This window comes from Lutra lutra, chromosome 9 (genome assembly GCF_902655055.1).
Source record: "Lutra lutra chromosome 9, mLutLut1.2, whole genome shotgun sequence".
In the NCBI taxonomy this organism is placed as follows: Eukaryota; Metazoa; Chordata; class Mammalia; order Carnivora; family Mustelidae; genus Lutra; species Lutra lutra.
Window position 1 is genome coordinate 10,507,164 of NC_062286.1, and position 22,448 is coordinate 10,529,611.

The following is a 22,448-nucleotide window of genomic DNA, read 5'->3' on the forward strand; positions in this document are numbered from 1 at the left end:
ACACACACACAAAATAATTATGTGAGGTGATAGATATGTTAATTAACCTGATTATGTAATCATTTCACAAAGTATATGTGTGTCAAGTCATCATGCTGTATATTACTTTAAATATACATAATTTTGCCTATTATACCCCAATAAAGCTGAAAACAAATTAAAAATTTTAAACCTAAAAAGAAAAAATCTACCAGAAAAACTTGAAACAACATGAATCTCCAGGTAATATGGTATAGTTTTATATAAAATACTTTAAAAACTAAAACAAACCAGATCTTTGTTTATCTTCACAATGTTAAATCAAATATTTAATTGTGGAATGACATTTATGACTTGATAGGATTAAGGAAATAAAACACACACACACACACACACATCCCTCCAAAGTGGTGTGAAAAGACACATCCAGTTCAAGATCATTTACTCTAGGGAGGGAGACTTAGTAATGTAATTGAGAAAAAAAGGAATTTCTTTCCCAAGGTATTGCATGACTGGAACTTAAATGGTAAAATATTTTCATTATTTTTTGATGTTGGTTAAATGTGTGTCCAGCATTTCCTTCTAAAATTTTTTAACCTTTCAAAAATAACATACACACACACACACACACACACACACACACACAGTGCTCATTGGTCACTAAAGCAAAAAAAAAAAAAAAGGAAAAAGAAGGACAAAAATGATCTTGAAAAGTCTGATTATTAATAGGAAACCAAGAACTGGGACAGTTAATGGAGTAAATCTATGTGAGTTGCAGTTAAAAGATTTTTGGGGGGTGGGGAATGGAAAAGGCTAAAGATGCTCCAGAGACACTGGGCAAGATTCACCAGAGAAGCTACCATTAATGATGCAGTAGAGAGATGGACTAGTCAAAGACAGAAGCTGTGGAGAAGCAAGAGGGAAATAAATCTATTAGAATTTTGGAGTCTTTGAAAGATAGAGAGATGCTTTCTCCAGTGAAAATAGAAAGAAGGGGCGCCTGGGTGGCTCAGTGGGTTGGGCCCGGGGTCCTGGGATCAGCCCCGTGTCGGGTTCTCTGCTCGGCAGGGAGCCTGCTTCCCCTTCTCTCTCTGCCTGCTGCTCTGCCTACTTGAGATCTCTGTCTGTCAAATGAATAAATAAAATCTTTAAAAAAAGAAAATAGAAATAAAAGATGGTGCAAACGTGTAGATAGCTTAGGTGTGTGTGAAGAACGCTAGAGTCGAGTCTTCCTCAATTTGGGTGGCTGTTCCTCCTGATAGATTTGGAGAAGTCAGCTAGAGTAGTGACTTCTAATAACCAGTGGCGGCCAGAAGCTATCCAACTTTGCTGTCATTATTACTGGAGACCAGTCTTAGAAGGCAAAAAGAGTCTGCAAAGATGCTGAGTTGAGTTACATTATGGATGCTACAGAAAGAAGGCTGACACAGAGGTAGCGCTGACCTTAAGCAGCATCTACCCCCAGTGGCAACTACCCCCACAGGGCAGGTTTTGTACCTGCATGCAGGTGGGATTTTTGGCTTCTTGCATTGTAATTACTTCCTCTTCCGAATCTGTCCCTCTGGTAGAGATTTCAGAACAGGGAGGGTGCAACATCTGCACCAAACATTGGTACAATGAAAGTTAAACTTCATTTCCTCCTCAGAAACTCATCTCAAAAAGAATGTTGAGTAAGAAGCATAAGTAGGTTGGAAGTTGTGAAGGGAGACACATTATAGTTTGAAAATTTATGATGCTAGACATGTACACCTGAGAGATGAATACCAGCTGTCACATAGTATATATTAAGAGGGCTCCCAAGCCAAAAAGATAAAGCAATTCACATCTGATGACTTCAATTTTTGGTTTGAAATATGAAGCTAGGTCATCAGCTGAGAGTGATGAAGAGATTTTTTGAGGAGTGAATTAGCTTTGAGATAGTCATCTGAGATCATGATAAGAAGAGGTATTAGAAACACATGGAAGATTAATAGTCTTTTATGGTTTGTCTGGGTGGTGGGGGATAGGGATAGGGTGGCCGGTTATGGACATGGGGAAGGGTAAGTGCTATGGTGAGTGTTGTGAAATGTGTAAGCCTGATGATTCACAGACCTGTACCCCTGGGGCAAATAATAAATTATATGTTAATAAAAATAATAAAAATGTTTTTAAAAATTTAAAAGATTTAAGAAACACATGGAAGGATTCTAAGGCCATTCTCCTTTCAACTTAGTGATTTTGTAGGAAAAACAGAACTGGTTAGTTCACTTGCATGATTTTTTCCTCATCCAGAGTCAGCTGCTCAGGTGAAGACCCTAAGGATATGGATCATAATTTCCATATACCATCCAAGGTGAGTAAAAGAAAGAAAGACAAAGACAAAAAGATCGAGAGTATTTTCAAGAAATAAGATTGAGAGTATTCTCCAAAAATTCATAATAAGAAATGAAGCAATTTATGACCAAACAGCTGGAAAGCAAGGGATTCACTGACAGTTAGGAAGTGATGCGTTCATTAGTTGGAAATCCTTGATGTGGACTGAAAAAAAAAAAAAAGGTAGGGGGAGAGAGCAAAGAATGACTGGAGATTCTTAAAACAAGAAAAAATAGGAAATTGTGTGTAGAAATTAGGATATTTACATTACAACTTCAGAGGTTATTGTGTTAGGTGGTAATAAATTCTGAAGTGTAACCTGTAGTGGGGTTGCAAGTAAGTTTTCTGGAGTTGAAGAGGAAAAGAAGCAGAGACTCTTGGATGATTTATTCATGTAGACATTGAAGTCTCCGACAACATGAATTGAGATAAATGCTACCATCCCAGAGGTAAAAAGAAAGGAAGAAAATACAAAGTTATTTATATGAGACAGTGACTAAGAGGGAAGAACAAGTCCTAGCAAAACAATAGGAGCTTCAAAAGATCAAGAGATCTGTCCTTCCAATTTACAGTCCCCAACAGGACAAAAGGTATAGATAATGAGGAACAAATGGACACCTAACCAAACTCTTGGCCCTAAGACAGGAGGGGAAAAACACACAAACAAAATCCTATAACCAACTTAATTTTGAAAGAACATAGAGAAAAGTAGTATCCTCATGAGTCAGCCTTATTTCACTTAAATCAAAGTAGTAAAATGTATATCCAGAAAAACAGTTTAGAGTAGTTAGAACATTGACAGAAAACAGTGCAGAAGTTCTAGAGTACCCAGTGGAAATGTGGAGGGCAAAGAGATGGGTGGAAAACTTTATCAGATGAGGGGATGGGTATAGAGCAGTTAGAGGAGGAAAGTAAAGATAGTAACTGCCTGTCTAGGAGGCAAGAACTTTAACACAAACCCAGTCAAATCCCAGTAAGTTACCTTGTGCATGTTCACAAACTGATTCTGAAGTGTTTTTAAAAAGGCAAAAGACTCAGAATAACCAACACAATATTGAAGGAGAAGAACAATGTTGGACGACTGACACTATACAACTTTAAGCCTTGTTACAGAGCTATCGTAATTAAGAGACTATAGTATTGGTGAAAGAAATAGATCATTAGAACAGAATAGAGAGCCCAAATGTAGACATACACAAATATAGTCCACTGACCTTGGGCATGGGATCAAAAGCAATTCAATAAAGAAAGGATAGACTCTTCAACAAGTAACACAGGAACAGTTGGACATCCATATCCAAAAAAGATGAATGTAAACACATCTTACATTTTTCACAGAAATTCAGTCAAAACAGGTCATAGACTTGAATTTAAAATGCAAAATTATAAAATTCCAAAAGATAACATGGGAGAAAATCTAGATGACCTTGCACTTGGCAATGGCTTCTTAGTTACAACAAAAACATGATAAGCAAAAGAAAGAATTGGTAAGCTGGATTTCGTTACAATTAAAAAATTTAGGGACTGGAAGATAGACCGTGGGGGGAGGGGCCGGCTCCTGGCAAGCGGCGGAGCAATGGAGCACAAAATCAGGACTTTTAAAAGTCTGTTCCGCTGAGGGACATCGCTCCGGAGGCTTAACTGGGGTGAAGCCCAGGCGGGGTCAGCGCGGCCTCAGGTCCCACAGGGTCACAGAAGGATCGGGGGTGTCTGAGTGTCGCAGAGCTTACCGGTATTAGAACAGGGAAGCCGGCTGCAGAGACAGAGCCGAGGAGTGAGCTCTAAGCTCGGGGTTACCTAGAACCAGTCGCAGGGTCGGACAGCTCGGAGCGCGGCCGGAGGCCAGGGTGACGGGAGTAATTGGGCGCTGTTCTCTGAGGGCGCACTGAGGAGTGGGGCCCCGGGCTCTCGGCTCCTCCGGGCCGGAGACCGGGAGGCCGCCATCTTCATTCCCGTCTTCCAGAACTCTACAGAAAGCGCTCAGGGAACAAAAGCTCCCGAAAGCAAACCCAGCAAACCCGAGCGGATTACTCAGCCCACCCCGGGTAAGGGCGGTGCAACTCCGACTGGGGCAAAGACGCCTTGAGAATCACTACAACAGGCCCCGCCCCCAGAAGATCAAAGAGAAACCCAGCCAGGACCAAGTTCACCTACCAAGGAGTGCAGTTTCAATACCAAGGAGAGCGGCGGAATTCCAGAGGAGAAGAAAGCAAAGCAAGGAATTCATGGCTTTCTCCCCATAATACTTTAGGCTTGCAGTTAATTTAATTTTTTTCTTTTTCAATTTTTCTCTCTTCTTCTGCTAAATTTTTTTAACTTTTACCGTTTTCTTTTTTAACGTTTTTTAAATAGTTTATCTAATATATATATATATTTTTCTTTTTATATTTTTTATCGGCTTTCTTTTAATAGTTTCTTTTTTTTTTTTTCTTTCTAAACCACTTTTTATCCCTTTTCTCCCCCCTCATGATTTGGGATCTCTTCTGATTTGGCTAAAGTATATTTTCCTGGGGTTGTTGCCACCCTTTTAGTATTTTACTTCCTCCTTCATATACTCTTATCTGGACAAAATGACAAGGCAGAAAAATTCACAACAAAAAAAAAGAACAAGAAGCAGTACCAAATGCTAGGGACCCAATCAATACAGACATTGGTAATATGTCAGACATGGAGTTCAGAATGATGATTCTCAAGGTTCTAGCCGGGCTTGAAAAAGGCATGGAAGATATTAAAGCAACCCTCTCGGGAGATATAAAAGCCCTTTCTGGAGAAATAAAAGAACTAAAATCTAACCAAGTTGAAATCAAAAAAGCTATTGATGAGGTGCAATAAAAAATGGAGGCTCTCACTGCTAGGATAAATGAGGCAGAAGAAAGAATTAGCGATATAGAAGACCAAATGACAGAGAATAAAGAAGCTGAGCAAAAGAGGGACAAACAGCTACTGGACCATGAGGGGAGAATTCGAGAGATAAGTGACACCATAAGACGAAACAGCATTAGAATAATTGGGATTCCAGAAGAAGAGGAAACAGAGAGGGGAGCAGAAGGTATGTTGGAGAGAATTATTGGAGAGAATTTCCCCAATATGGCAAAGGGAACAAGCATCAAAATCCAGGAGGTTCAGAGAACCCCCCTCAAAATCAATAAGAATAGGTCCACATCCCGTCACATAATAGTAAAATTTACAAGTGACAAAGAAAAGATCCTGAAAGCAGCCCGGGAAAAGAAGTCTGTAATGTACAATGGCAAAAATATTCGATTGGCAGCAGACTTATCCACAGAGACCTGGCAGGCCAGAAAGAGCTGGCATGATATATTCAGAGTACTAAACGAGAAAAACATGCAGCCAAGAATACTATATCCAGCTAGGCTATCACTGAAAATAGAAGGAGAGATTAAAAGCTTCCAGGACAAACAAAAACTGAAAGAATTTGCAAACACCAAACCAGCTCTACAGGAAATATTGAAAGGGGTCCTCTAAGCAAAGAGAGACCCTAAAAGTAGTAGATCAGAAAGAAACAGAGACAATATACAATAACAGTCACCTTACAGGCAATACAATGGCACTAAATTCATATCTCTCAATACTTACCCTGAATGTTAATGGGCTAAATGCCCCAATCAAAAGACATAGGGTATCAGAATGGATAAAAAAACAAAACCCCATCTATATGTTGCCTACAAGAAACTCATCTTAAACCCGAAGACACCTCCAGGTTTAAAGTGAGGGGGTGGAAAAGAATTTACCATGCTAATGGACATCAGAAGAAAGCAGGAGTGGCAATCCTTATATCAGATCAATTAGATTTTAAGCCAAAGATTATAATAAGAGATGAGGAAGGACACTATATCATACTCAAAGGAACTGTCCAACAAGAAGATCTAACAATTTTAAATATCTATGCCCCTAACGTGGGAGCAGCCAACTATATAAACCAATTAATAACAAAATCAAAGAAACACATCGACAAGAATACAATAATATTAGGGGATTTTAACACTCCCCTCACTGAAATGGACAGATCATCCAAGCAAAAGATCAACAAGGAAGTCAAGGCCTTAAATGACACACTGGACCAGATGGACATCACAGATATATTCAGAACATTTCATCCCAAAGCAACAGAATACACCTTCTTCTCTAGTGCACATGGAACATTCTCCAGAATAGATCACATTCTTGGTCCTAAATCAAGTCTCAACCGGTATCAAAAGATTGGGATCATTCCCTGCATATTTTCAGACCACAATGCTCTAAAGCTAGATCTCAATCACAAGAGGAAATTTGGAAAGAACCCAAATACATGGAGACTAAACAGCATCCTTCTAAAGAATGAATGGGTCAACCAGGAAATTAAAGAAGAATTGAAAAAAATTATGGAAACAAATGATAATGAAAACACAACAGTTCAGAATCTGTGGGACACAACAAAGGCAGTCCTGAGAGGAAAATATATAGCGGTACAAGCCTTTCTCAAGAAACAAGAAAGGTCTCAGGTACACAACCTAACCCTACACCTAAAGGACCTGGAGAAAGAACAAGAAAGAAACCCTAAACCCAGCAGGAGAAGAGAAATCATAAAGATCAGAGCAGAAATCAATGAAATAGAAACCAAAAAAAAATAGAACAAATCAACGAAACTAGGAGCTGGTTCTTTGAAAGAATTAATCAGATTGATAAACCCCTGGCCAGACTTATCAAAAAGAAAAGAGAAAGGACCCAAATAAATAAAATCATGAATGAAAGAGGAGAGATCACAACGAACACCAAAGAAATACAGACAATTATAAGAACATACTATGAGCAACTCTACGCCAACAAATTTGACAATCTGGAAGAAATGGATGCATTCCTAGAGACATATAAACTACCACAACTGAACCAGGAAGAAATGGAAAGCCTGAACAGACCCATAACCAGTAAGGAGATGGAAACAGTCATCAAAAATCTCCAAACAAACAAAAGCCCAGGGCCAGATGGCTTCCCGGGGAATTCTACCAAACATTTAGATTTTTTTTTTATTTATTTATTTGACACACAGAGATCACAAGTAGGCAGAGAGGCAGGCAGAGAGAGGGAGGAGGAGGCAGGCTCCCCGCCAAGCAGAGAGCCCGATGCGGGGCTTGATCCCAGGACCCTGGGATCATGACCTGAGCCAAAGGCAGAGGCTTAAACCACAGAGCCACCCAGGCGCCCCACTACCAGACATTTAAAGAAGAACTAATTCCTATTCTCCTGAAACTGTTCCAAAAAACAGAAATAGAAGGAAAACTTCCAAACTCATTTTATGAGGCCAGCATCACCTTGATCCCAAAACCACAAAACCAGACAAGGATCCCATCAAAAAAGAGAACTACAGACCAATATCCTTGATGAACACATATGCAAAAATTCTCGCCAAAATACTAGCCAATAGGATTCAATAGTACATTAAAAGGATTATTCACCACGACCAAGTGGGATTTATTCCAGGGCTGCAAGGTTGGTTCAACATCTGCAAATCAATCAATGTGATACAACACATTAATAAAAGAAAGAACAAGAACCATATGATACTCTCCATAGATGCTGAAAAAACATTTGACAAAGTACAGCATCCCTTCCTGATCAAAACTCTTCAAAGTGTAGGGATAGACGGCACATACCTCAATATTATCAAAGCCATCTATGAAAAACCCACCGCAAATATCATTCTCAATGGAGAAAAACTGAAAGCTTTTCCGCTAAGGTCAGGAACATGGCAGGGATGTCCGTTATCACCACTGCTATTCAACATAGTACTAGAAGTCCTAGCCTCAGCAATCAGACAACAAAAGGAAATTAAAGGCATCCAAATCGGCAAAGAAGAAGTCAAACTATCACTCTTTGCAGATGATATGATATTATATGTGGAAAACCCAAAAGACTCCACTCCAAAACTGCTAGAACTTGTACAGGAATTCAGTAAAGTGTCAGGATATAAAATCAATGCACAGAAATCAGTTGCATTTCTCTACACCAACAACAAGACAGAAGAAAGAGAAATTAAGGAGTCCATCCCATTTACAATTGCACCCAAAACTATAAGATACCTAGGAATAAACCTAACCAAAGAAACTAAGAATCTATACTCAGAAAACTATAAAGTACTCATGAAAGAAATTGAGGAAGACACAAAGAAATGGAAAAATGTTCCATGCTCCTGGATTGGAAGAATAAATATTGTGAAAATGTCTATGCTACCTAAAGCAATCTACACATTTAATGCAATTCCTATCAAAGTAACATCCATTTTTTTCAAAGAAATGGAACAAATAATCCTAAAATTTATATGGAACCAGAAAAGACCTCGAATAGCCAAAGGAATATTGAAAAAGAGAGCCAAAGTTGGTGGCATCACAATTCTGGACTTCAAGCTCTATTACAAAGCTGTCATCATCAAGACAGCATGGTACTGGCACAAAAACAGACACATAGATCAATGGAACAGAATAGAGAGCCCAGAAATAGACCCTCAACTCTATGGTCAACTCATCTTCGACAAAGCAGGAAAGAATGTCCAATGGAACAAAGACAGCCTCTTCAATAAATGGTGTTGGGAAAATTGGGACAGCCACATGCAGAAAAATGAAATCGGATCATTTCCTTACACCACACACGAAAATAGACTCAAAATGGATGAAGGATCTCAATGTGAGAAAGGAATCCATCAAAATCCTCGAGGAGAACACAGGCAGCAACCTCTTCGACCTCAGCCACAGCAACATCTTCCTAGGAACATCACCAAAGGCAAGGGAAGCAAGGGCAAAAATGAACTATTGGGATTTCTTCAAGATCAAAAGCTTTTGCACAGCAAAGGAAACAGTTAACAAAACCAAAAGACAACTGACAGAATGGGAGAAGATATTTGCAAATGACATATCAGATAAAGGGCTAGTGTCCAAAATCTATAAAGAACTTAGCAAACTCAACACCCAAAGAACAAATAATCCAATCAAGAAATGGGCAGAGGACATGAACAGACATTTCTGCAAAGAAGACATCCAGATGGCCAACAGACACATGAAAAAGTGCTCCATATCACTCGGCATCAGGGAAATACAAATCAAAACCACCATGAGATATCACCTCACACCAGTCAGAATGGTTAAAATGAACAAGTCAGGAAATGACAGATGCTGGCGAGGATGCGGAGAAAGGGGAACCCTCCTACACTGTTGGTGGGAATGCAAGCTGGTGCAACCACTCTGGAAAACAGCATGGAGGTTCCTCAAAATGTTGAAAATAGAACTACCCTATGACCCAGCAATTGCACTGCTGGGTATTTACCCTAAAGATACAAAGGTAGTGATCCGAAGGGGCACGTGCACCCGAATGTTTACAGCAGCAATGTCTACAATAGCCAAACTATGGAAAGAACCTAGATGTCCATCAACAGACAAATGGATAAAGAAGATGTGGTATATATACACAATGGAATACTATGCAGCCATCAAAAGAAATGAAATCTTGCCATTTGCGACGACATGGATGGAACTAGAGGGTATCATGCTTAGCGAAATAAGTCAATTGGAGAAAGACAACTATCATATGATCTCCCTGATATGAGGGAGAGGAGATGCAACATGGGGGGTTAAGGGGGTAGGAGAAGAATAAATGAAACAAGATGGGATTGGGAGGGAGACAAACCATAAGTGACTCTTAATCTCACAAAACAAACTGAGGGTTGATGGGGTCAGGGGGTTTGGGGGGGGTGGGGTTATGGATATTGGGGAGGGTATGTGCTATGGTGAGTGCTGTGAAGTGTGTAAACCTGGCGATTCGCAGACCTGTACCCCTGGGGATAAAAATATATGTTTATAAAAAAATAAAATTTAAAAACCGTAAAAAAAAAAAAAAAATTTTGCTCTGCCAAGAACACTGTTAAGAGAATGAAAAGACAGGCTACAGACTCAAAGAAAATGGATCAATAACATGTACCCATGGGATAGGGATCCACAACTAGTTAACCATAGGTAGATGATACATACCTAAACAGATGAGTGGGAAGAAAATACCACCACCACCAAAAATATCATGCAAATGCAAACGTAAAAGAGCAGTGGTTTCAAAACTAATATTAGGAATCAAAAAAATAAAAATAAAGCTTCACTTTATAATTACCAATGGAACAATCAAAAGAAATTATGACTTATGTATGTTTGCATAAGGTAAGCAACAAAGAGAAATAATGAAGCAACAAATAATATAAAAATATAACATGGATGGGAATTTTTAACACACCTTTTTCATCGTTTACAGATTAAATAGACAGAACCACGCACAGATATAGAGCAGAGTTTGGCAAAGTGTTTTTTGTAAAAGGCCAAATAGTAAATAACTTTAAACTTTGCAGGTCTATGGTCTCCATTAAAACTGCTCAACTCTGCTGTTGTGTGAAAGCAACCATAAACAATGTGTAAACAAATTGGCATAACTGTGATCTACTAAAACTTTATTTATAAAACAGTTGCCAGCTGCCTTAGCCAGCAGGAAGTCCCTTGCCAACCCTTGATAGAGTATCTGAATAATATCCATAAAAATGTCTATCTCAAGTATACGTGTTTGTTTTTATATACATGTGCACCCATAAAACTCTATGCCCTTTACATGGGGTCTGTGTCTTCTTTTCAAGCACTGTGGTTCATAAACTGCATTTTAAAAAATAATAATTTAGAAGTAGAAAGGAACAGATTTGTTCAGGCCAATTTACTAACCACATAAATAGGAAAAGTAGAGAAATTTGAAAAGCCACCTATTATTTTTAAAAATTTCTCTCTTAAACAGTATTGGATCGGGCAAGTTTATGTGTTTATGTGTCTCATAAAGAAAGTCTAGTAACTAATGACAATGATATCATTGTGGTTTGAACTGTATAAATCAAACCAGCACTTACTATCTAGGCCAGGAGCTAAAGCTAAGAATGTTCTAAGAGAAAAATGTAAAGCCTTAAATGGTTTCATTTGTAATCAAGAAAGAATGAAAAGGAAATATTTTCAGTGAGTTAATTACTGTATTCAGTTATCTTGCCTGGGCAGATCCTACCTAATAGTTGCAGAAGAGGTAAACCAAAAAAGCAGCTCTATGACAAAATCCTTATTGTTTTGTATGAAAGGAATGTATTTCTGCAAGGTTGTGTTGTTTCCCAAGTTGGTCTAAAAGGAAGTGCAAGACTTCACCCCACCACTCACTACAACAGAGCTCCCATCCTCAGGCATCTGCCTTGGGATTCAAAATAATCACATATGTGCTGAGGGGGCTCACAGAAGGTAACTGCCAGTATAATCAACATACATTTTTGCTTGTAAAATTGAGCAGACAGGGTCACCTGGCTGGCTCAGTCAGTTATGTATCAGATTCTTAGTTTTGGCTCAGTTCATGATCTATCTCATGGGTCCTGAGATCAAGCCCCCGGTGGGGCTCCACACTCAGCTGGGAGTCTGAGGATGCTCTCCTTCTGCCCTCTCCACCCACTCTCACTCTCTATCTCTCTCAAATAAATAAATATTTTTTTCAACGAATTCTGTTATGCTGAAAAGAAAAAAAAAAAGATTCCTTAAGAAATTAAAAATAGTGCTACTCTATGACTCTGCAATTTCACTACTGAGTATTTACCCCAAAGATACAGATGTAGTGAAGGGCCAGCTGTACCCCAGTGTTCATAGCAGCAATGGCCACAATTGCCAAACTGTGGAAAGAGCCAAGATGCCCTTCAATAGACGAATGGATAAAGAAGATATGGTCCATATACACTATGGAGTATGATGCCTCCATCAGAAAGGATGAATACCCAACTTTTGTATCAACATGGATGGGACTGGAGGAGATTATGCTGAGTGAAATAAGTCAAGGAGAGAGAGTCAATTATCATGATTTCACTTACTTGTGGAGCATAAGGAATAACATGGAGGACACTAGGAGAAGGAAATGAAAAGTAAATTGAGGGAAATCGGAGGTGGAGATGAAGCATGAGAGACTGTGGACTCTGAGAAACAAACTGAGGGTTTTGGAGGGGTGGGGGTGGGAGTTAGGTGAGCCTGGTGGTGGGTACTAAAGAGAGCACATATTGCATGGAGCACTGAGTGTTGTGCATAAACAATGAATCTTGGAACACTGAAAAAATTCAATTAAATTTTTAAAAAATTAAAAAAAAAAAGTGAGCAGACAAGCAAAAATCACCAAACATATGAAGAAAATAAATAGCTCTAAAGGTTACCTGAGAAGTCACAGCAAATATTGCCCAACAAAAAAGGGTTCATTTGAGACACAAGAAATTACAACAGGAAAAAAATATTACACACACACACACACACACACAATATGCATACATATTCTGCAGGAGATTTGAGGTGCTACTGGAGTACTAATAAAATAGGAGCTGGCTTCTTTTGGCAAAGGAGACATTTTAAAAAATATATCAAAAAGGAAAAGTACCCCCAAAAATGTATTTAAGTAGTAAATATTACAATGTATGGAACTGCAAACAGAATTAAAGAAAAGATGGTCAAAATTCTCCCAAAACTCAGAGCAAATATAGAGAAGAATAGAAATTATGAGAGATATGTGTAATATAGCCCAAAAAATGTTTAAAAACAACTCTAGATTCTGGGAGAAAAAAGTTTATGATTCAAAATTTTTATTATAAACTAAATTTTTATTTATTATTAAGGGGAAAAAACTTTTAAGATATGTCAGACCTCAAGAGACAATTTTCACAAATATTTCTGAAGATAGTTATGTTATTCTTTGGGTGGAAAAGTCAATAATATATACAGTCTAGTTTGGCAGTCTTGGGGGAGTATAGAAAAGTAGGACCATTCAACCCCATCAACCTAATAGCTCCATGGGGTTGAGATCATTCTTACGTTGACTAGTTTAAGTCATTAACTGGTAGGAGAGAAGGGTAGCTCCCCATGGAATCAGAAATAGAAGGAAAAAGGGTTCTAAAATGGTAACAAATTCAAAGAGCTCAAGAGAGATAGTAGAACATAACTTCCATTTACTCCAATGAGTGAGTACTTTTATATATTTCTACTTTTACAAAGTAGAAAGGCAAAACCAGATAATCTAAAGATGACAGTTGGATGAGTGGATGGGTGGATGGATAATTCAATAGTTATACATTAACAAAAATATTATAAATATAAGACTTGGATATGATTCATGGGGACTTTTTTAAGCTTTAAAATTCTCTATTGCTGAAAAGTGTTATAATAAGCAACCATTTCTTTCATTACAAGAAAAAAAGTCTTTATATCTTTAAAATAGAAAGTTCCTTTCTTTCTCTAAAGCTAGCAGATTTTAAAAACTACATTAAATGTCTTCTTTCCCCTCAACTTCATAAAGAACATCTAGAGAAAAACCTATGGCTAACATCATACTTAATGCCAAAAAAACAAGAAATTTCCCCCACGATGAAGAACAAGGTGAGGATATCCCTTCTCACCATCTGTTTCCGACATTATACCAGAAATCCAAGTTAATGCAATAAGACAACAAAAGGAAATGAGAGGAACACAAACTGGAAAGGAATAAATAAAACTATCTTTCCTCCCAAATGACATGATTATTTATGCAGAAAATCCAAAAGAATCAACAACAACCACCAACACCACCATCTCCTGAGATCAAGCCCCTCATCAGGCTCCATGCAGGGTGTGGAACCTGCTTTGGATTCTCTCCCTCTCACTCCACCTCCTACTCTCTCTCTTCCTCACTAACAAGCAAACAAATCAATCAATTAATTAACTTAAAAAAAAGTTTGCAGGATACAAGTTTAAAATACAAAAGTCAACTGTTTTCCTATGCATCAGCAATAAACAAGTGGAATTTGAAATAAAAAACACAATACCATTTACATTAACACCAAAAAGTAAGATATTTAGGTATGAATTTAACAAAATACATACGAGATCTGTGAGAATATGAGGAAAACTATAAGTCTCTGATAAAAGAAGTGAAAGAGGAACTAAATGAGTGAGATATTACATTTTCATGGGTAGAAAGACTCAATATTATCAACATATCTGTTCTTCCAAACTTAATCCATAGGTTTAATATAATACCAGTCAATAAACTATTTCATGAATATTCACCAAGTGATTCTAAATTTTATACAGAAAGGCAAAAAAGCCCTAAAAATCAACACAATATTGAAGGAGAAGAGCAAAGCCATAGTACTGATACAACCTAACTTCAAACCTTATAAAGCTATAGTAATGAAGAGAGTGTGTTGTTTATTAGTAAAAGAATAGGCAAATTAATCAATGGAATAATACAGAGAGCCCAGAAATATATATACATAAATATAGTCAACTGATCTTCGACAAAGGAACAAAGGCAATACAACAGAATAAGGGTAATCTTTTCAGTAAATGGTTCTTTACAAAGTTGATATTCACATGCAAAAACAAACAAACAAACAAACAAAAATCCAGACATCGACTCTACAGTCTTCATAAAAATTAACTCAAAGTGGATCTGAGACTAAGCATAGAATGCAAAACTAAAAAAAAAACCTCTGGATGATAACCTAGGAGCACACCTAGATGATGGGGATGACTTTTTTTTTAAGATTTAATTAATTTATTTGACAGACAGAGATCATAAGTAGGCAGAGGCAGGCAGAAAGAGAGGAAGGGAAGCAGACTCCCTGCTGAGCAGAGAGCCTGATGTGGGGCTCAATCCCAGGACCCTGGGACCATGACCTGAACTGAAGGCAGAGGCTTTAACCCACTTAGCCACCCAGACGCCCCAGGGATGACTTTTTAGATACAACACAAAAGGCATGATCATGAAGAAAATAATTGGTAAGTTGAACTTCACTGGAATTAAAATATTTTGCTATGCAAAAGACACTGTCAAAAGAATGAGATGACAAGCCACAGAAACCAACTAGGAGAAAATATTTTCAAATAGCACATCTGATGAAGTACTCTTATCTCAAATATACAAAGAACTCTTAAAGCTCAACAATAAGAAAAACAAACAACCCACATAGTAGAGAGCCCAGATATGGACCCTCAACTCTATGGTCAAATAATCTTCAACAAAGCAGGAAAAAATATACATTGGAAAAAAGACAATCTCTTCAATAAAATGGTGCTGGGAGGGGCGCCTGGGTGGCTCAGTGGGTTAAGCTGCTGCCTTCGGCTCAGGTCATGATCCCAGGTCCTGGGTTCGAGCCCCACATCGGGCTTACTGCTCAGCAGGGAGCCTGCTTCCTCCTCTCTCTCTGCCTGCCTCTCTGCTTACTTGTGATTTCTCTCTGTCAAATAAATAAATAAAATCTTTAAAAAAAAAATGGTGCTGGGAAAATTGGACAGCTATGTGTAGAAGAATAAAACTCGACCATTCTCTTACACCATACACAAAGATAAACTCAAAATGGATAAAGGACCTCAACATGAGGCAGGAATCTATAAAAATCTATAAAAATCCTAGAGAAGGTAGTAGCCTCTTCAACATTGGCCACAGCAACTTCTTTCAAGATATGTCACCAAAGACAAAGGAAATAAAAGTGAAAATGAACTTTTGGGACTTCATCAAGATCAAAAGCTTCTGCACAGTAAAGGAAACAGTCAACAAAACAAAGAGGCAACCCATGAAATGGGAGAAGATATTCACAAATGACACTACAGACAAAGGGCTGATATCCAAGATCTATAAAGAACTCCTCAGACTCAACACACACAAAACAGACAATCATGTCAAAAAAAATGGGCAGAAGACATGAACAGACATACAAATGGCTCTACAGAAGACATACAAATGGCTAACAGACACATGAAAAAATATTCATCATCATTAGCCATCAGGGAGATTCAAATTAAAACCACATTGAGATACCACCTTACACCAGTTAGAATGGCCAAAATTAACAAGACGGGAAACACCAAGGGTTGGAGAGGATGTGGAGAAAGGGGAACCCTCTTACACTGTTGGTAGAAATGCAAGTTGGTGCAGCCACTGTGGAAAACAGTGTGGAGATTCCTTAAGAACTTAAAAATAGAGCTACCCTATGACCCTGCAATTGCACTACTGGGTATTTACCCCAAAGATACAGATGTAGTGAAAATTAGGGCCATGTGTACCCCAATGCTTATAGCAGCAATGGCCACAGTCACCAAATTGTGAAAAGAACAAAGATGCCCTTCAATAGACGAATGGATAAAGATACGGTCCATATATACTATGGAGTATTATGGAGTATTATGCCTCCATCAGAAAGATGAATACCCAACTTCCGTATCAACATGGATGGGCCTGGAGGAGATTATGCTGAGTGAAATAAGTCAAGGAGAGAGAGTCAAGTGTCATATAGTTTCACTTATTTGTGGAGCATAAGAAATAACACAGAGGACATGGGGAGATGGAGAGGAGAAGGGATTTGGGGGAAATTGGAGGGGGAGAAAAACCATGAGAGACTGTGGACTCTGAGAAACAAACTGAGGGTTTTGGAGGGGAGGTGGGTGGGTGGTTGGGTGAGCTTGGTGATGGGTATTATGGAGGGCATGTATTGCATGGAGCACTGGGCCTGGTGCATAAACAATGAATTTTGGAACACTGAAAAGAAATAAAATAAAATGGAAAAAAAGATATAAATATAGATCAATGTTCTTAATGGACAACTTACTAAAGAAGATATACAAATAGCAAATAAGCCTATGAAAAGGTGCTCAACATCATATGTCATCACAGAAATGCAAATTAAAATGAGATACTCAGGGTGCCTGAGAGACTCAGTTGGTTAAGCTTCTGCCTTCAGCTAAGATTATCCCAGCGTCCTAGGATTGAGCCCTGCTTTGGGTTCCCTGCTAAGTGGGGAGACTGCTTCTCCCTCTTCTGCTGCCCTGGGTGCATGCTCTCTCTTTCTCTCTTTGACAAATAAATACATAAAATCTTTTAAAATTAAAAAATAAATAAATAAAACAAGGTACTCTACTCTTTTAGAATGGCCAAAATCTGGAATACTGACAACACCAAAGGGTGCCTAATGTATGAAGCATAGGGAACTCTCTCTCATCGTTGGTGGAAGTACAAAATGGTACATCTACTTTGGAAGACAGTTTCCCAGATTCCTATAAAACTAACCATACTCTTACCATAGATCTAGCAATCCTATTCTTCAGTATATACCCAAATGGATTGAAAAGTTAAGTCCACACAAAATGTGTACACTATTGTTTATAGCAGCTTTATTCACGATTGCCAAAACTTGAAGGGACACATGATTCCTTTCAGTAGTTGAATGGATAAACTATGGCACATCCAGACAATGGATAATTCAATACTAAAAACAAAGGAACTATCAAGCTATGAAATGACATGGAGCAAACTTAAATGCCAATTATTAAGTGAAAGGAACCAATCTGAAAAGATTGTATACTGCACGATGCCAACTACATGACATTCTGGAAAAGATAAAACTACAGAGACAATAGAAGGGTCAGTGATTGTTAGAGGTTAAGGGTGAAAGGGTAATACACAGGCAGAACACAGAAGAATTTTAGGGCCGTGAAACTACTGTGTAAGTAATTACAATGGTGAATACATGCTAGTACAGATTTGTCCATCCCCACAGAATGTACAACAAAAGTGAACCCTCATGTAAACTACAGAATTTGGATGATTATGGTGTGTTGTGTAGGTTCACCAACTCCTGCAAAGATACCATTCTGTTGGAAGATATTGACGATGGATGAAGCTGTTTGTAGTGACAGCAGGTATATGGGAACTCGGACCTTCCACTTAATTTTGCTGTGAACTTAAAACTGCTCTAAAAATTAAAATCTATTAAAAGAAATCATCCTCCTCAGAACTCATCCATGACATGAAAGAGATTTAATCACACAACACCATTGTTAAAAAAGTAAAATTTTGGTTGTTTGTTTGTTTTCAGATTTAACATATTCATATGGCCAAACCAGTAGGTATCAATCTCTAAAATCCAAAGCATCTTTATTGGGAAAAAGTCTCCTTCCCTCCTGCCCATCATCTTGGGTTGGCAAAAAATATACTACTCCTTTTCTTTACTTTAAGGGTTTGAAGCAATTTACTCCTTGCTAAACCAAGGAAACAGTTACTCCAAAATTGGTAGAAAATCCATTTTAGCTGAATGTGAAATTTCTTCTCTATTCACAAGTTCAAATGTTTAGTAAAGCAACTCACGACTGAATTAATCAAATGCAAATTGTTAAGAAAAGGAAGTGAGTGTTCTCTGATTTCAGGTTACATTGAAAAGTTTTACATAATTTTCAAGGTATAAAGTACCACAATTACACACAAAGAGAATGAAAGAAGAACCATCTTGATTATAGTGAAAGAGATTTTGTTTTGGTAATTTGTTTGTATAATAAATATCGTCTTCCATAGAAAATTGTGCACAGGACATCCAGCTGAAGGTCAATCAATGCCGCCAGAAATATGTTGAGTCTTCTTTTTACACTTTCTCTCTTCCTGATAATAACTCACATGCACAAGCCTCAAAGTGAACACCTGCCTCCCCCACCGTCCTCCCTTTACTGCTGTGGAGGGACATTCTGTGACTCCTGCAGGAAGTACACTAATATATAATTTTCAAAACTTGGATGGAAGGTAAAAAGTATGCTGGATATAAGAGGTTACTGAAAACTGAAATATAAAAGAAGGATAATGTCTATGCAACCAATGTTAAAGTCTCCATAAACTGAGGAGGCAAATAAAATCATGATACTTTTGTTTTCCCAACTAACCTTTGGAACCCCAATCCCTTATTAGCGGGAAGTCCAAAAATCCCCTCTAAATATTAATAATTGAAAAAAATAGGTATTAATAATGTACCCTACCCCATTAATTGTAGAAGAACCCCTAGTGTCATGCTTGACCCAAGGAGCTAAATCTTTGGGTATTGCCAAATAAATCTACAAAATCTTGGGTAATACCAAGCATGGAATAAACTGGGCTCCAGCTAGCCTGTATCATCATAGATCCCTAGGTTTACATGTTATCTTTATTTAAGCTTAACCCGTACAATCTGATTGATGTTTATTCACTGTAACAATGATGAAACTGCTTCTTAAAACCAAGGTTTTTCACAGAAAGATGATCTACTTTTCTGAACAAGGGATGCAAGGTGACAGCTCTCAGCCACCTTAGCACACACGTCCCAGAATAAAAACAGCTCAGATACCTCATATCAAAAACTGAAATTACTATGCCTCCTGCCTCCCTGGTTATGGACTCCTTAAAATACTGGGTCACCTTTAATTTTATTTTAATTTTTGAAAAACAAAGACCCTTACTAAACCTCATTCCTGGACAATTAGATATGTGTTCCCTAGCCAGCTTCATAAGGGAACCTACATTTAATAATGCCCAAGTGGTTTGGTATTCTACGAAGGTATCCTTAGGGAACTCAGGGTGATTCTCTGCTCTGTCTCTTACCAAGAAGCATAATAATTCTGCTGTTGAAGAAAAATAAAATGTTGATCACCTCCAGGGCAACCCTTTGGTAAAACATCTGGTTATGCTAAAAATAGAAACTGTTTCCTCTGTTCTGAAAAGATGGGTCATTTATCAAAATCTTATTTTGTACCTCTGTTTTGTGCTATACTCTCCCTGACCCCTTATTTTTCCAATCTGTTATGTCCTCATATAACAAAGAGAAAACAGATAGTAATTGATGCATCTGTATCGTACCTCCACTTGACTTACAGGATCTCACCTGATCCTGCCAAGCAAAACTATGAGATACTTTTATGGATAAACCATGACTCACTCAGTCTGAGTAGCCTGCTTGCAGACCAGCTGTGTGGGTTGGGTAGGATTTGAACCCAGAGCTACTGGTATCTAAGGCCCATATCCCACCTCTAACACCTATCTGTATGATTATGCCCATTGGAGAGGTAGGGAAATGAGCCACAAAGACAGGAAATAAGATACCCACACTAAGCTCTCACAGCCAACAAGAATCAGAGTTGAGAGTCAGACTCTACAAATGCTGGGCCTGTTTTTCACAGCATTTCTCTTCTTTGCAAAAAACGAGAACAAAATCACATTGCATTAGTGGCTGCGTCTGGCTCTGAGACATTTTCTTTTCTTCTGTCAGTGTCAGAATGAAGAGAGGCTGGTGAAGGCCATCAGTCATTCAGAAGAAACCTTGACGGAGCCCATTAGCCATAAAAACAAGATGTTTGGGGACACCTTTCAGAAATTCTCTTTCAGGGACCTTTTCAATACAATTATGACCTGGTCTCTGTTCTCAAAGCACTGTCAGCAAGCACTTAAGGAACTCACCTGCTTGCTAAAATGCCCTAGAGGCCAATGGAAAATTTCTCTCAGTCGAGAGAAGAAGTCAGAGGCTCTTCCTGATCGCCACAAGATGGGGAGACATCCTTCTGCAGGTCATCTAGGGCCATTCGCCACCCCTCTGACTTTTATAAGAATGGAGGTGACCAGCAGGGAAAGAGAATTTCAGGATGTAACCCCCGAGGTCTTTCCCTCCATTGCTTCTGAGAACAGTTAGCATTTCACTTGTAGGAACAACAATCAGGAAACAAACACCCAAAAACCTCTCTTATTTTAAGGGCAAGTCATTCCTTCCAAAAGACCTGGAGGAAGTTGAAAGCCTTCCATCGGATGGCAAATGCTGGAAGCTTCTATTATCAGACATTATGCCATAGGCTTTATAGAAATTATTGCATTGAAGCCTTATGAAAAACCACACGAGAGGATCCTGGGTTTCAGCATGTGTAAATAATTGAAAATGATTCCTCCTAAAATTGGCAGCTGGTTGGGGGCAAACCCTCCAACCCAGAAAAATGCTTCCCAGGAGTATGAAGACAAATGAAGGGCAGGGTCCTTGGGGGCGTGCCTGGGAGCAGGACAATGGGGGAGGGTGCCATTGGGATAGAGAGATGGCAGGACTGTGCATCAGCCCCTGAAGAAGTGTGGTCCTAAACTCACACCCACCTCAGCTGTCCCCTTCCTCTTTCCAAAACCACAGTGGACACATGACAAGTGAATTGTGAGACAGACAAGCAGGGCATGGGGGTCCTTGTGGCTCAGGCCACAGCAACGTGGGTGATGCAGGAGAGCTGGTGACCCTCTCTGGGCTTCAATTTATGCAGACATAAAGCGGGGCTTTGGATGAGAATATCTAAAAGATCCCTCTGGCTCTCCTCATCTTTGAGTTTGTAATTCTTAAACACAGATGGTTATAACGATGCAGTAGGTTGATCTAAAATATTAAATTGTTTGATTCAAATAAATGGAAGTAAAATAGCATGATGTGTTCTATCCTCAATAATGTTTGACCGGATTCGTGGAGGATTAGAGAAGTATCAAACTCAATACACAGACTTTTACACCACAAATTGTTTCTGCTTTTGGAAGGGCAAAGGTAAATATTAACTAATGTTTCAGAGTATAAAATCCACCTATATTATGGTTATTAAATCTTCCCAGTATTTGAAGCAGACATTAATGTTGCCAGTTAAAATCACAAAGACCCAGGAAGTATAAATGAGTTTGCCCAGAGGGACAGGATTCATGGGTAGCAAAGACAGGACTAAAATCGTTGTCTTGACTCTAAATTTCATGTTCTTTACATGTGTATACTTTTCCGCAAGATTAATAATCAACAAATGCATTTTTACCTTAGGATAAATTAAAATTCAACATTTACCCTCAAAGGCATCCCTAGATCTTTCTAACACATCTGTTTGGAATATGGCAAAATTTCTGAATAGTTTGGGGTTCATTCTTCATTATAGGATCCTAAATTTGCAGCTTTTCATTTTATAAGAAGAAAGATGAGGAGAAAAAAAATATGGAATATTTCCATGTTTTACCACTGAAAAGTAAATCATTTTTTAAAAAACCAGTGGCTCAGTGAGTTCCCAAATGCAGGTTTGACTCCATTCTGAACTGTCAAAACATGTTTCCCTGCCCAGAGCTAAAACCGTTTCTAATACACCTTTCAAACATGGTGGCCCGAATGACAAACTTTTCAAGTTCCTCTGTTGTTTGAGTAAAGCAAAATTATTATTTCCTGAAAACGGAAAGTGCATTAAAATGCCAGTAAGAACATTGCTCCCTGAGGGAAAGAGAATGAG